The 17604-nt window shown below is 39.3% G+C and overlaps 1 long non-coding RNA gene across 1 annotated transcript; it reads left to right on the forward strand.

Annotated features, from left to right (window-relative positions):
- Positions 1-8344: 8344 nt before the first annotated feature.
- LOC148096557 (uncharacterized) lies at positions 8345-15315 on the forward strand. Its single transcript, XR_015717069.1, has 4 exons — positions 8345-8610; positions 11213-11284; positions 11431-11492; positions 13952-15315. It is a non-coding gene; the product is annotated as an uncharacterized LOC148096557 (long non-coding RNA).
- Positions 15316-17604: the final 2289 nt, after the last annotated feature.

The following is a 17604-nucleotide window of genomic DNA, read 5'->3' on the forward strand; positions in this document are numbered from 1 at the left end:
TTAAACAATGGAAAAAACACAAACTTTGTCCAAAAACCTCTCATGTTTAACGGTTTTCAACTTTTTCTTTGGTCATTTTAACCTTTTTAACCAGAAGGGTGAAGGGAGTATCTGCCATCAAACAAGAAGACAGCTGCATGTAACTACGACGGTGTTTGCTAGTTCACCTTACATGCATTAATGTAATAACGTGGTTAGCCTACTCAACGTAAATTACACACGAACAACATCGTCCTCTGCTATTCTCTTGTGGGGTGTCCCACAGGGCTCAGTTCTAGGCCCCCTAAAAAATTTTTTTAAATCAACAGACTTTAACCGTTTCCACTGTGAGGGTTGTTGTTTCTGGACTTTTCCTTCCTGTCATGCTGAAATGAACTTTGACCTTCAGTGTGTTAACGCTGTGCAGGCAGCTCGCTGCAAACTAAGCAGGAAGGTAAAGTTGTGTTTTGATGTAATTGAAGAAGAAGAAGGAAAGCTGTTTTAAACGGATTCATCTTCACTTATTCACACGTTGTAAGTTTGACAAACTGAATTTGTGCTGGTTTCAGTCTCTTGGTTCCTGATTTGTAGCTAAAAATAAGAAGCAGCTACTTTCAGCTGTTTGAGAGAAACTGAAGAAAACATTTACTGAAGTTTTAGGACCAACAGACTGATGAATAAACCAAGTAAACCAAAGTAAAGACAAGCTGCACTTTGACTTTTATTAGAACAATTTGCTGGAACTACAGAGTAATGAAGTACTTCAAGGTTTTGTGTGGATGACTTCCAACCTTACTGTACAGCACAGAGCACAGAGGGACAATATATTTAATCAATATATGATGCAGAATGAACAAGTAAAGACTGTAAGCTGAGTCTGAGGCTCATGCAGGACATTTCATAGTGAGGTGTCTTTGGTTGGATTATTCAAACATTTACATCAAAGCACCAAACTCATTTCTCACAGATGAAGGTCAGTGATCCAGAACTACTGTACTGCATCCATCTCCCATCATCGTCACAGCAGACTCCACAGTAACCATATTCAGGATTCCCATGTCCTTCTCCCCAGAACCTGTCAGAGAGATTTTATCTGATTTGAAACTGGACTAAACTCATAACTATTGTCACATTCATATAAATATGAGTCTCTTTTGGAATATTTCCAATATTTCCTGTATTTCTTTCCCAGGTTTCTCGCCCACTTTCCCTCCTTTAGACTTTTCTCTGAGAATCATCATGCACACTAAAACAGCTTTCAAGCTTTGATGAATATGAAATCTTCCTGCTGTAAAAATGGAGAATAAAAAGAAGTCAGAGCTGACTTTCTGCTGTTTGAAACTGTTTTGTCAGCTGTTTACAGACATCACTTTGAAATGTGTGTCTATCAGGTCATATTTACTGAAGCTTCTTCCTTCATATGTTCTGAAGTTTTACAAACACCAAAGAAGAAGAGACAGGAATTCTCTGAAACAGTTTTTGTTCTGTGAGAAAAGAAACATTACAGCACAAAAAACATGAAGACAAATTGAACAAAGTGAAATGTGTCGGTCGCTGCTTTGAACATGTTTCAATCCTGATTTCTTCAAACTGACTTGTTGTAACTGAACGTCATCACAGACTGCAGATGAAGAGAGTTCAAGCACAGCTGTTCATTCAAAGGAGGATTTCTGCTTTTCTTTGCATTCAGTTTGTGGGGCTGTTGGAAAATAGCTCAACTCATGTATTGCTGATCTATCTTCCAAAACATCAATGTTTCACTTCTAAATAATAACTCTGGAATATAAACAAACTAATGTCTCACGTTTCTGTCAGCGGTGCTCCGTCCACCCATTCCCATTCATATCCTCCTGATGTGTTTTTGGATCTCAGACCAATCCAAAAGTAGCTTCTGAAATTACTGACAAATTTACTGACAATTTCCTGTTTAAGAAGAGACACAAATATTGTCTCCAGTCATAATTCAGGACTTTTGTTGTGGTGACATCATCTTGTGAATATGTCTGAAGGAAGAATAAATGTGATGAAACTTTTCTTCCATTGTGCAGAAATCAGAGAGAAATCCATCAGAGTGGAAACAGGAAGCAGGTCACAGACTGACAGCAGGTCAAAAACACAAGTAACAGATGACTGTCAGCTCCATCAAAGATCACACAGACATGAACAAACACACCCACCTGTTCCTCTTTGCTGTTTATCATCACCAGATCAGCTCCTTTATCCTGACAGTCTCTCCTGCTGTTAGACCAAGTTTTCCTCTCACTGAATATAAAGTAACAGCTGCTTCCAAATCTGGTCCATCCTTCATCACACTTCCCTTAAAGTCAAACACATGTTTTAAAGTCAGACTTTGTGTCATGTTGTATCACATTAATCTTTGGTCCCTGTCATTTTCCCTGTAAATACTTCATTTAAACTCAGGTTTTCTCTCTTATTCATAATTAACTGAAACTTACATTTATACAGAGAAACTGTTACACAGCATCAAACATTTAGGATTCAAAACAAAGACACAATCAGGTTATCACTGTGTAACACTGATGTTTTCTATTAGTTATTCAAACTTTATTACCTTCTATCATCTTCTTCACTTCTTCCTGTAGCTAACTGTGGTTTTTACTCAGTTCATCATAACGGCTCTGTAACTGGGTCAGGCTGGTTTTTGTGTCTTTAGAGAAAAACAGATTCAAATTAAGTTAAAATGTTCTGCAAATATATCTGTGATATAAGAACTTGGTGTTTGCTTACCTTGAAGTTCATCCTGGAGCTCAGTGTGGCTGTTCTTCATTTTGTTGAATTCACTCTTGTTCAAAGCATCTGAAATATTTCAGTGAAATCAAAATAAAATAAAATGAGTGAAACATTGAACAGAAATAATCTTCTTCCTCTGCTTTGTCAAATATCAATAAGAGTCAGAAACTTGCAGCCATTGTTCTTTAACATGTCCTGTGGGTGGAGGTGTTAGAACTACAGGAAATCTGATGAGCTAAATACGTATCAACTGTGAACAAAAACCACTGACAAGATTCAGAATAATTGTGCTTCAGTGTGGAGGAAGAAGGTGAAGAATCAAACAGCATTTCTACACCTGTAGTCAGAGATGTTATCTATATGCTTTGAAAGAACAGACAACACTGGGAATCAACACTTCCTCATATCACAGGTGTTTCCATGTGATCAGGTACTTCCTGTGGAAGTGCAGCTCTCACTGTGTGTTTCCTGTTTCACTTCGAAGGAGTTTGTAGGGCTGAGCTGCCTTTGACTGTGAACAGTTTCTCCTGTTTATGTTAGTTTGGGAGGTCAGCTGCTGTAATTTGGTTTGTTTCTTTTTTATCTTAACACAAGAAGCTGATTCAAAATGTAAAATCAGTTACCTTTCAAATCCGTCTCCAACTCTGACAGTTTTTAATAGTTTCTTACCTTCCATCTCGTCCTTCAGCTGCTCGTTTTCCAAACTCACCAAAATATCTGGTTAGAAATGCAACAAAACCGAAGATTTAGAATTTAAAATGATTTAAATAAAGTTTTTCATTTTCCTATGAGATGAATGGAGCTAACATTAGCTTGTTAGCTACCTGCTTAATACACCAAGTGAACTAACTAGTCGCACAATGACAGACGGCCACTGTCTAACATAGTGTGACTGCACCTGCATCAGTCTGCAGCAGATGCTGCTGCCTGTCTGCTTTGTTGATATAATCACAGAATCACCGTGTTGAGTGAAGAGTTTGAAGGAACAACAAGAACATTCACTCCACCTCCACAACACACACAAGATATGAGCCAGGAATCATGCACACAGACACACACCTGCTAATCAGTGCTAAGTAACAGACTCATGAAATACTAGAAGCTCAGTCAGCAAAACCAACGTGTTGGTCAGGCTGTACCACACAGCAGCTCATATTATTGATCAGAGAATTCCATTTAAAATGCCACCGTGCAGTTTTTATGAAGAGGAAACGATCCTTAGAGACCAAAACTCATTTGGTCCTGAATGGAAACATGTTTTTAAGGCAGCAAAGGTGCTCATTTTAACATGGGAGTGTATCATGAGCATGATAATAAAACTCCTCACAGCGTGTTGTGATTCCAGCCAGAATCAGCAGATACAGAACCACCAGCTTCACTTCAACAGCTCTGAAACGGCTTCTTTTCACAGCTGGAAGCTTCTCCTGGGCTTTTATTTCTACGAAGGCAAAATGGAGAGAAAATAATTTGTTAATTGAATTATTAAACATGTTTTAATCATAATTTGTTTCCCATTTTTCAAGCGTATTTTATTGGTTTATCGTCAGAAAGACTTTCCACCTGCAGCCGACCTGATGACGAGCTGAACAAGTTCATTCTAGCAGTTTTGATATTTACAGGAGACTTTGTCACATGTTTGTCTTCAGGTGACTTTTACATATGTGAGAACAGAGACTCTGACAGAGAAACGCTTTGATGTGACTCAGAAACAGACGAATGTGTATCAGCCGTGTTTCACACAAAGACCAGATCATGAAGACAATGTTGGTTATTATAATATGAATATTATGTCATTAAAACAATATCTCCATGATTTGCTGAAATGAAAACAGAGTTGTTATTCATTGGTCTGATTTCCTGTCAGCTAAAACTAGCTGTGAAAAGTGTGCTTTGAGCAGTTTCCGTGGTTATACTCGCTCCACAGTGTCGACCAACACTTCCTTGTTTCTTATATTTCTGCCTTCACCACTGATCTGTGAGATAACTCCTCCAACACTTTTCTGTCAGCTTGTGGAGACTGAAGAGTTTCTACACTTACTAAAATAACACACTGATACTTTAAACTAGACAATTTTTATCATTTATTCTCTAAATAAACGGAAAACATTAAAAATATAGAAACACATAAACCATAATAAGAGCAGAGACTGCACACCTTCACCAAAGCTTGAACTTTCCTCCACACTATGAATAAACTGAGTCTCTGGACCCAAAAGCTTTGATGGATCTGTATTAGTTTGATATTTTATTGAGAAGATGGAAACAGTCTCTCCTGATTCCTGATCCCTCAGTATTTGATACTTACCTCCGTCCTGTGTTGAAACAGGGACCTGATGGTCTGTGCAGGAGTCCACATTCTCATGGAGGAGGACCAGTCCCTCCAGTCTCTCTCCTCTGTCCTCTCCTTTGCTGTATTTCACACTCATGCTCAACTCTGGATCCTCATCGATGATGGAAGACATTTTAAGATGCTCAGTTTTCAGCAGTATCAGTTTCCTGTACAGCAGAGCTGTCACTCAGTCGCTGTGTTTCTCTGTTAACTGGAGCTTTTCTATGTGAAGCTGATTCTGATTCTGCAGTAAATCATAAGTAAATGTTGGTCCTCTGTATTCTGATGCTGCTGTCGCTTCGCTTCCTCTGTCTCTCTGTGAGCTGCTTTGAACAGGAACTACAGACGTTATGACAGGAAAAGCTAAACCACATTTTTTTCATAGTTAGAATTAAAACTGATAACACAAAGTCCAGATAAACAGAATCAACTTTCTGGGTTTATTGAAGGTTTGTTCAACAAATTAAACTAAATTTCCTTCAAAATAAAATGTTTGCATTTTATTTTATTTATTTATTCATTCATGATTTGAGTTTATGAACTCTACTTTTTCACAGATATTTCTTTGTTGTTGTTTTTTGGACAGAGACCATTGAAACAGTAAAGAAAGTGGGGGGAGAGAGAGGGGTTGAGCTGCAGCACAGAGCCTGGGCTGAACACGAACGAGAGAGAGAGAGAGTCTTGAGATAAATAATAATTTGAATGCATCGTAGTTCTCGTCTGATAGTTTAATTTCCGGGCTTGCCCTGAAGGCATCACCTGCAGCTCGGTGCTCGGTGTGTGGTGTAGAAGAACAAAGACGGCAAGGAAAAACTCCATGCTGCCGCGGAGCACGGTTTTTCCCAGTTGAAAGAGAGAAAAGAGGTTCAATTAATATTTGTGAGAGAGCTGTCGTTAGCGGTGAACCACAGACGGGTACCTACCTCGAAGGAGAGCGGAGTGTTTCTTCGAACTTTTTGAACTATTCTGGTGAGTTAGCCTAGCTCACTTAGCACCGCTATTGCAGTTTAATGCACTGAAAAAAACAACTAACCAGTCAGAATAGTAGTAAATGTGTTTAGTTATGTTTAAGATGTGTTTTCATAGTATTGCAATGTTGTGACAGTTTTGTTTATTATGAGTGTTTAGTGTTTTTTCCTTTCTTGGGCCTGCTAGTTCAGCCGCGGCCAGCTAAGTGGTTATGCGCAGTTCAGGTGCAATAGCTGTGCTGTAGCTGTAACTGCGGGTGATCCACAGTAATGCCAGTGTATTTACTTTTAATGTGTCACAAGATGCAAATTTATTTTAATATTTCAAAAGAACCAAGGACATTAGGAACAAGGACATTTAAGGAATGTGGACGTCTAACATTCTGCGTATTTGTGTGCAGACTGTTTTTTTTTGAGGGACATTTCTGTGGAATCAGAACGATGCCACCTTGAAACGAAAGCGAAAAAAATATTGAAACCGAAAAAAAATATTGTAACTGAAATAAATGTATTGAAAAATCTTGTATTGAAACCGAAAAAAAATTTGAAATTCCGGCCCGCGTGTATTTGCATACATTATAGAGGCCACTAGTGCTGACCAAGCTGCCATCTTTCTCTCTTCCCGTCTTTCAATGGCTGCTTCAATTTCAGCTGGACCCTCCAAACCGCAAGTAAGTAATCATTTTTGTCATCTTTCCTTGCTGTCCCACTGGACTGGACATTAGTTTAGTTTTTTTTAGCTACATCTGGTGAAGTTGTGGTAAAATGCTGGTATTAGCCCATTCGTCATAGCAAGCTAGCCCGAAGCTAATATTAGCTAAATTTAGGGACACCCGTGTCTCTTTAGTAGTTGGAGGCCGGTGTTTTAGGAACGGCACAAGATCTCATCAACAGGCAGTGTTGGGCAGTAACGTAATACATGCGTTACGTATTTAAAATACAAAATATGAGTAAATGTATCCGTTACAGTTACCGTTCAATAGGTGATATTGAGAATACAGTTAGTTTGTTGAAATAAATGGATTACATGGCGGTATTTTCCTGTTTCATATGTTAGGCTATGGTCTCTCTAGTTTTGGTAATTCCACGCCGGTGGAAACCCAAACAAAACACGCAATAAGAGCCTCTAAAAATTATTATACAAAAATGATTTAATATGAAGACAATAGCAGAGTGTTACAGGCATCGCCCTAAACAATGTAGCCTCATGGGCAGTGTAGTCCGTGCTGCAGGGAGAATGGACTGCCATACCTGTTATGTGTCTGTGAGCGAGGGAGGGAGAAAAAGGAAAAGTACGAGCTGTCATCGAGCAGAAACGGGAGCTGGAAGCATGTAAATATAATAATAACCACTGCAGCCAAGAAGAGAGCCTGACGAGCCCAGCTGTAAGTAAGCTATTAAGACTCAACTGTACACCGTGTTCGTGTTTTCCTCTGAAACCATAAGTCCCGTTGGAGCAGCCTTTCAACGCCTCTCTCTGTCTCTGCTAGCAAAGTTGACCCAGACAACAAAGTAAATCTAGTTTTCAGCTACAAGCCCGACACGAACTCGACGTATTAGCCAGAGGTCCCTTTACTACGGTTCGGAGCCGCTGACCTGTTTTATATACGCGCGGAATAGTTTTCTACATGAGATCGCTGCAAAAAGTGCAGCCTTACCTAATGTCCACCTACTGTTACTCATTTGTATTATGATTTTAACATCTAGTTGGTTTTGGTATGGCGAGTAGCCTTCAGTAATAGTAATAAATCACACAGCAATAGTACATTCATGTAGTTGTAAAGTATTCAGAATACATTACTTCTATAATCTTTGGTGGAATACATTTTAAAATTAACCTTCCCAACACTGTCAACAGGTTAGCACCTCATACCACAGTGCAGCAAAGCAGTCTCATGAGCGCTGGGAAGGACAAGCCCAGAGCCCAAAACAGACAGTGCAGGAGATGACAAGGTTAGTAATTGTATGGTGAAAATTATACTTTTAGTTATCTTGATTGGAAAAGAAAAGTAAATACAAAATCTGCTTCTCACATATAGGGCATTTCCAAGATTTTTTTTTTTTCAAAACTTCTTCAATTTCTTTCATTACAGCTGTCCTGTGCCAGATGTTCTGTTGACCCACAGTGAGAGGCATCATTTCAGAAACACCAGGAAGAATGAAACTCATCGCCGGGATCAAGCAGGGCTCAAAATTGCATATTTTGACGCGTGTGAACCGGAAATGTGGGAGGGATGTGGGAGGAAGTTGTGCCAGACCGGTATCTTTGCTAGATGGCAGCTGTCGAGCTAGCGTTTGAAGAGAGAGTCTCCCTTCTCTATTTACTGTGGAGAGCAGAGCAGCGGCGTTAAGGACGTCCTCGCCGTACGTCCATCAGGTCCTTCAGACGCGTGAGCAGTTTGGTGAGTTTCACCACTTGCTTCAGGAGCTGCACCTGGATGACGTTCGATTTCAGCGATATCGCCGTCTTCCCCTCGCCCAGTTTGAGGACCTGCTGTCCCGCGTTGGTCCAAGCATCGCCCACGTAGACACCAACTACAGGCGCTCAATCCCACCTGCAGAGCGCCTGTCCGTCTGCCTGAGGTTAGTAAAAGTGTTTAATACGGTAGTCCTTTATCGATACCTGTGCTAATATATGTCAATCGTTTATAGACTGCTAACATGGATGTGCTATGCTATCAATGAATGCCGTCAGTGTTTACTGAAAGCAAACTGTGGTATGGAGACGACTGTTTATAATATTTCTAGTGCACAGAGCCTGGGCTGAACACGAACCTGAGACTCTGCAGTACTTTTTACTGCTGCTAGTTTTTCTGTCCTGACAGATGTGATGATCTGATCTGTGACTAAATAAGAACACAGAAGTGTTTATATGACAGCCGAGTCACATGATGGAACAAATTTATAGGACAACATGATAAAAGTGCATCTGAACGGTTTCTGAAAATGTTTTTCTTATCTGATATGAAACTCACAAATACGTTGTGCAACATTTAATGTGCCACGCATCCTCGTGTCCTCATTTTACATCATCAGATGTTACAGCCGAGATAAAGTGGAGAGAGAGAGAGAGAGAGAGAGAGAGAGAGAGAGAGAGACAGCGAGTCTTGAGATGTGAGAGATTTGTCATGTTTCGTGTGTTTGGAGTGTGTAGATAGCAGTGTTGCGCAAGTTCCTATGAAAAAGTAATTAATTATAGTAACTAGTTACTACTTCAAAAAAGTAACTGAGTTAGTAACTGAGTTACTAGATTCTAAAAGTAATTAATTACTTGAAAAGTAATTTTTGTGTTACTTTAAAAAAATGTTTAACCCTCTGAGGTCCAACTACTTTTGATGTTTCCTCCACATTTCACCTTTAAAAACTATTTATTTGCCTTGTTTGGTCTCATTGTTTTCAGCACAACCTCACGTGTCTGAATTTACAGTCATGTTTTCATTTTGACAAACTGTGTTAACACAATTGATCAAAATCAGACAAAAAACTGTAACAACCACAAACATGTTTTAATGATCATATTTCATAACTTTAAATGCAAATATAAACTGTCAATTTTAAAATCATATGCACAAGTTTTGCAAACAACAAAGTTATTTGCATCCATTTAATTTTACCTTGATTTTTTAAATAACCATTTCAAACTATTTACAGAACAATCAGCTGTTCTTCAACAAGATGCTACAAATTATTTGTGCCACTGCAAATATTTCTGTCCACTATAAAGGAAACATCACAGCCTGATACCTGCAGGTCTGACAGCAGCAGGTGTATCACTCCTGTTTCTAGGACATTCGCGGCTAAAACACTGTTAAAAGTGTAGTTGGTGACAGAAAAACGGGGTATTTTAAAACTACACCACCACCTTTGCTGCCTGTGATTTGAAATGCATTCTGGGATACCTGGCTGCCCCAAGTCTACACAAGCAATCGATTATCTAGGATCGACCTGTTTTGACTTACTTTGCACGGCAACAATCAAATGTTAGAGAAGCTGCATGGGCAGCGTTAACCCCGCCCCCTGCGTTTGATGGGTGAGGTTGACAGATAAAATTAATTCAAGATGAGAGCCAGGCGCCAGGACTGCCAAAATGAAATAAATAAATATATCATTAAATAGTTAATTAAATGTGTCAATAATTAATTAAATGTGAAATACATAAATAATTAATTAAATGTGTCAATAAATAATTAATTAAATGTTGATTTGAAAAGGAACGCAGTTTTTCCCGGACTTCAGCTAGAATGAAAAAAGAAACAAATGTAACCCTGGTAAGATTTACAGCAATCAGAAGTACAGGGTTCTTTGAATGCATCATAGTTCTCGTCTGATAGTTTAATTTCCGGGCTTGCCCTGAAGGCATCATCTGCAGCTCGGTGTGCGGTGTGTGGTGTAGAAGAACAAAGACGGCAAGGGAAAACTCCATGCTGCCGCGGAGCACGGTTTTTCCCAGTTGAAAAAGAGAAAAGAGGTTCAATTAATATTTGTGAGAGAGCTGTTGTTAGCGGTGAACCACAGACGGGTACCTACCTCGAAGGAGTCGGAGTGTTTCTTTGAACTTTTTGAACTATTCTGGTGAGTTAGCCTAGCTCACTTAGCACCGCTATTGCAGTTTAATGCACTGAAAAAAACAACTAATCAGTCAGAATAGTAGTAAATGTGTTTAATTATGTTTAAGATGTGTTTTCATAGTATTGCAATTGACAGTGTGAGTGTTACATTGTGACAGTTTCCATAAAAGCCTGCAAATTCTCTGAACAGGTAGCCATGAAGCAACCATATTTTTCTCAAGAATAATTTAACTTAATATTATTTGTATGGCCATATCACAGCAACAGCATAGCCTTAAACTAGTTTTGGAGTAAAGAGAACTGCACATATAGTTGCTTTTTTGGGTTACTTTTATGTCAAGAAAGTTAATTTGTTTAGAACTGTGATCAAGGATAACACAAGTGTCAATATAAAAACTGTACAAACTCCAGAAAAGTCGCAACTGAGGTGGCAAAAGTGCAGGCAATTTTTACAGAAGTACAGCTGCTAGTGTCAAAAACACTCGAGTAAAGGTTTGATAAAGTATCGGTTGACAAAATGTGCTCAAAGTAAGAAAGTCAAAATACAGGAATTACAGGAAGTGTAGCAGCACATACAACAAAGGATGAACTTTAACATTTTGTGTGTGTGTTTCTAGGAGGGGACACTGACTATGACGAGGAGGCTGATGAAGACTCTGATGAAGTCAAACCTCTCAGAGGCAGCAACAGTAAGTCTTTCTCAGCTAACGTGTTGTATCAGTGTGTAATATTTTTGTGTAATTTTTGTGTGTAAAGTTACATAATTTTGTACTCTGGTTTGACTGATTTTAAACTCATGTTGCAGCTGAATACTGTGCTTTTTTTCCTTTCACAGTGTCCATTGACCAAGACAGTGATTACGATAGCTCTGACTCTGGTGTCTCTGACTGATCTCTCGTAAGTATCTCAGATGTGCTTCACAGATTCACAATGAGTTAATTTAGGATATTAGAAAGTTGACATATGGAGAGGGATGCACCAGCCTGATATTGGTCTTGCAAAGCTGGATCAATAAGTTGTTAGACATTAGTGAACGTGATGATTATGACATTTGGAATTATTGTACTAACTAGAAAGCGAAAATTTCAGAAGAAATTTTAAGTGTGCCTATGCCGCTGCTAATCAGTGTAGTTTGCCATCCATACGGCTACAGAGAGCAAAACTCAGCAGAGCAGCCATTCTCCACCATGAACTATGGTAAAAACAAACACCGCTCGCGCCTCACAGATGACAGCTCACAGTTTTGTGTAAAGATGAGGTGACTTCGTACAGCCCCGATTTGCAGACGCTGTGCACAGAGGTTCATGAGCAGAAGTCCCATTGTACCACGGCAGACCAACAATGTTTGCATGAACACGCTTTGTAGCATTACTTTATTCTTTATTCTTTATTCTGAATGATTAACAATGGTCTACAGCCAATATTGTGAATTAATATACAAACTTTGGTTGTAAGATTCAGATAACTATTTAATAAAAGCTAAATATTTTATATGAGAGTAAGAAAGAAAAGTATTTCTTTGTGCCCCCCTTTTCCCTGTTAATGCCCTACCTGGCCCCCTGGCAAAACTTTGCTAGATCCGCCCCTGCACAGTTACCAGCTGTCAGCTACTTAGAAAACAGAAACAGTTCATAACTTCCCTTCAACTCATCCATGTGACCTAAAAGGTAAACCTGTTTCTCCATCACCTGTTCAGCTCTGATGATTCAGTAAGGACATCTCCTGGTTTCATCTTCATGTTTCTCTCACCACATATCCAAACCATCATGACCAGCAGCTTTACAGCTGTGGCTCCAGCAAACATCAGCTGATACTAGAAATTAATATTAAATCAATTCTAACAACAGCTGATCAAGCTTAAACGTGCTGCTGTTGTTTAGCGCGACATCTGCTGGTTTCCTGTTTCTGGCGCAAAGTGATAAACAAACAAGAGAGCCGATCAGCTGATCATTGATCAGTTTCATGATTGAAGTTGCAACAGGAGAGAGAGGGGAGAGAATGACAGGGGAAGAGGCAGCTGTGCAGCGTAACGACAGAATAACTCCAGCTTTGTGTCTTTTTCCATTCTAGCTGAAGTTCGGGACAAACTGTTCCTTTTCAGCTCAACATGAAACGCGTAATATTTTCTCTGAATGTGGGACGATTTCGTTTGTACGGGACGGTTGGAAACTCTACTAACTAACCTTATAAATAAAATAAAGTTCACTGTCAGTAACATCATAGCACCACCCAGCTGTATCCACAGTATTTCTGATTTCGCGCCATTACCCCGATTCATAGCGGAAGCCGGTTTTTTACTTCCGCTTGCGCTGTTGTTGACAGTTGCGGGGTTACACCTTGACTGTTGATAAAGATTTCTCTCACTGCAGTTTCTTTTACCTGGAGTAAATGGCAACACATCGAAGGTGGATACACAGTAGAGATGTTTTAAAAAGCAGCGAGGACAGTTCAGTTGCAGTGCCTCACCCGTCACTTCTCACGGAGTGGGTAGATGACATGAAACTATGGCCCGATGTTAGCTACATCGACATTATTAATTACCTTGTATTTTCCGAAGGCGTTGATGGCGAGGAATTACGTAATTACAAGAGCACCGAGGCGTATAATTACCTGCACAGCAACAAAATTGATAAAGTACTGCTCAACAAACAAGGCGACTTGATTTTTCTTAAAGCAGCTGTAGAGCCGAGCCAGAGTATTAATCAAGCGAAACACTTAGCATGGGTAATGCTAAGAGAAAGTGGAGTAGTGGAGACAGTCGGCTGTTCCTGTATCGCCGGATTAGGGAGATCATGTAGTCATGCGGCTGCTATTCTGTGGAAGGTATATCACTTATCTGGATATCACAATGTTTAAATCACTGAAACAGAAACACTGGACTGGTCAAAGGCTGTGATTAAGGAGTCACGCTACTGCCATCTAGCCAAGTATTACGTGGAGCACTGTTTACATGTGAAAGCCACTCGTTAACTTTGTGTGGGCTGTATGCTGTACAATCACATGAAGATAAAATATTAAAAAAATTAATAAAAGACTGCACATTAAGGGCAAATTTACAGGACAAGAAAAACTATAGTTATAAGAAGTGACACAGGGTAGTATAATACACGTTTGTTTATATATATGTATATTTGTACACACACTACTTTGAAAAAAATTAGACTGTGGATGAATATTTCTGCATCAAAAAGTAACTGACTATTAATATGAAATGGATAATATGGGTGACTTTGCCAGTGTTTATATCTGTTTTGGATAGGATTCAGGTGTATTGACCCAGTGTATTGTTAGTGTAAACTTCCTCGTTATGTTAAATCTAGAGTATTGACAGAAAAAACTATTAATGTTTGTTACAGGTGCAGAATTCTGTGATCAGTGGAAAGACAGGGCTTGCGTGTACAGACGAGCAGCGCAGGTGGAATGCAGGGACAGCAAAGAACCTTGAACCTAAACGTCTAAGCCAGATAAACTTCAGACATCATAGGGCAGAGCAGCAGTACGATGTGAACTCCCGGACTGCAGTGACACAATCTCTCCCTAACACACCATATCACCTTACACACCAAGACTTTATTGACAGTGTTAGCAAAGCACCAGTGAAGCCACTTTTCGTCCTCAAGAACACATTAATTGGAAAGTGTTACAATGCCTCTCCATCTGCAGGTCCTCACCGCAACAGTAAAGTTGATGAGCAATTTTTTCAGCCACACCAAGCACACAGTTACAAACTAAGCTGTAATCCATGCAGGGCATTCTACCAGGCATACATTCAAGTTTCTGAAGAGCAAGCAGAACAATTACAAGAAGAAACAAAAGAGCAAAGTGCATCTGATTTGTGGCACAACTGCAGGAAAATCAGACTTACAGCAAGCTCTGCTAAAAAAGTTCCAGTACGTGCCACCACAAAAAATGATAAATTTTTATCTGAGCACATGTACCCTTCCTTTCGTGGGAATTATGCAACAAACCATGGTAAAGAAAATGAAGTTAGAGCTTGTCATCAGCTGAAAGAACAGGGTATGAACATCCTTCACATGGGTAGTGTTATCAGCATCCAGGAGCCATGGCTCTCTGCGAGTCCTGACGGGGTCATTGACTCAGATGTGCTTCTAGAAATAAAATGTCCTGTGCCGACTTATCCTTCACTCACGGAGCAGCTTACCCAGAAATGCAGCGATATCAAACTGGTAGATGGAGAACTGCAGCTGCAGAAAACTGGCAGCAGAGGCTATTACATGCAAGTGCAACTTACAATGTTTTGCACAGGGCTCAAGACTGCCACACTTGTGATCTGGACACCTACTGAGCATGTTTCATTTACAGTGCAATATGATGAAGCATTTGTAAAGGAACAAGTAAAGCGCTTGAGAGGGTTTTACTTTTCATATTTCTTACCTCGACTTGTAGAGGAGTATGCAGCAGGACGGTTTCAGTTAAATGAGAGATACTTGAAGATAATGGGCAAGGTTTAATGCATGTTACAACTATAAATGGGACAGTCAGACACCAACATGTCTGCAGAGTTTGGTCTCTGTCTTGTGAATGAAAGGACACATTCAATATGAAATCTGTTAAATATTTCAATACAACTAAAATGTACAAAGTTGTAACATATGGTGGGAAATGAATGACAAACTGGCAACATTAAATGCTGTGAATAGTTCTGTATTTCTGTAATCTTCCAACACAAAAAAATGTCAAGAATGCACAACTAATTATTGTAGATTTGAGAAAAACATCTTTTTTTTTCATTTAAGAAATTTATCACATTGTGGTTGAATAAAAAAGTAATAATTGTTCAATTGATTGCAATTGTTATATATATATATATATATATATATATATACACACACATATACACACACACACACACACACGTACTGTATCACATAACCTTTCTTCTAGAACAGAAGATAAAAAAGGGAGACCTGGAATTATTTACTCTCTACATATATGTACATCAAATTTTAACTTTAAAATAATTACATTACACTACACAACTTTATGTCCTGAGTAACCATCTTAATATCCCAGAGTCCACAATTGTTCATAACATACACATTTATTGTGTATCACGAATGAGATCCTCTCTTAAGTTCACTAGAGCAGCACATATTCTCAGTATCGTGTCTACTTTAGGAGCCATGCTTATAGGAACAATTTGTGAAAGTATTTTGTAGACTTTCAAGCGTCTGATTGCTCTTTCAACATGGATTCTTACATTTGCAATCCGACGTGTGTATGTTACCTGTTCCTCAGTTAGCTGTCTACGTTTTTTTGTGAAAGCGGGTATTACTAATCTAACTTTTCTCTCAAAGAGTAAGTCTTTAATTGTAAAACCTCTATCTGCCATGACTTCATCACCAGGTTTTAGGTATGTTAATATTCCAGAGTCCATTGTGATAAATTTGTCACTACATCGGCCGCCATATGCCGCAGACACAAACATGATTAGTCCACATGGTGCAACAGCAACCAAATATTTGACTGTGTTGTGTGAATAATAATGGCTGTATGATTCCCCTCTTGAGCCCAGATTTCTGGGTTTCTGTAAAAGGGTCTCACTGCAGTCTATAATACATGTAGTATTTGGAAAGTTCTTCTTGAAGGCTTCAGGCATAGTTGCTTGAATAGTTTCTTTTGGCAGCCATGGAATTAATGGTCGGAGAACTTCCTCCAGCTTGTCTAACCGGTGTGAGATGATCTTGCTGGCCATGCTTTGTGATATATGAAACTGGCGGCTTAGGTCACCTATTACTCGGTTACTCTTTAATTTCATAAGTGTCATGAGGACTTGATCTCGGACAGGCATGGTAAATTCATTGTTGTCATATCCTTCCAGTGTCGACACAAGTGTGTTAAATGTTTCTAAGGCTATCCCAGTGTACAGCAAAGCGTCTGCATCATTTTGAAGAATGAAATATGCAACTTCATCACACTGAGTCATCTTATCCTGCACATCTTTTCTGCGAGACCTGTTGCAGTATTGATAGTCTTGTTGCGAAGGATCCTCCCACTGTGTGTGGACTGAGTGCAGATGTGGCTCAGGGGGTTGTGTGGAGATGCTGGCCTGGTCTAATTCCACTGAACATAACACTGTTGAGTCTGAATAAGACAAAAATATGATCAGATGTACAGTCAAACTGTTAGCATAAGAGAAACTGTAAAGTGTCACTTAGCTTATTATATTTTTTGAGTGAAATTTCTCATTCTACATTTTTTCACACAAATGCAAAATCATAAATGTCAACATAAAATGTTCCTAGGTCCCCTAAAAATCTGTCACAATTTTATTCCATTACTGTGATTAGATTTTATTTTTCATTCTAAAAAAAAAGTCACCAATGTTGGTATTTTTGCAAAGGTTGCTTTTAACGTTTTTACTTGAGTTTTCTCGACTTGAAAAAACATGTTCTTTATAAACACAAACCTAAGACTTTTACAGCCCTTGGAGCTAATCTTTTGGCAGCATGCGGCTGGTGTTAATTACCACCAAAGGAGTAAACTTTCGTTAAAATTGAGACTTTGCTGCTAATAACCAGCTAGTGCTGATACTAACGCCATTCACCATAGGCTATTATTTAGTAAAAGTAATTGCGTGATTAAAATGCGAAACGGTGGCAAACCACATTTACACTTTCACTTACCGGGTACAGATTCTGTGTTTTTGTTCGTATTACTGGAAGCTGTCACACTCAAAGTGGTCCGAGTGAGCTTTCTTCTTTTCTTCGGTGGGGGTCGGTCATAGCCAAGATAAAGCTCCGGGTCGGGGTGTAGCTCTGTGGGCTTTTTATCGATAAAATGAAAGGAGCAAACATAAACTCTCTTTGGAGGGTGTTTGAGTCTTAAAGCTGCCAGCCACGCTAGTTTCCGATCCTCCTTCCGCGGCATAGAGTGCAGTGCGTAGGGCGGTGGGCACGGACAGGCCTTTCTAAGTTGCTCATGTTCAAGGCAAAATGTTTCTAATGCGTTTTTCAGTTTTCTTGAATTATTGTGGCAGCCGACGACA

Source organism: Neolamprologus brichardi, chromosome 22, assembly GCF_056152115.1.
Source record: "Neolamprologus brichardi isolate AB-2024 chromosome 22, ASM5615211v1, whole genome shotgun sequence".
Classification (NCBI taxonomy): Eukaryota; Metazoa; Chordata; class Actinopteri; order Cichliformes; family Cichlidae; genus Neolamprologus; species Neolamprologus brichardi.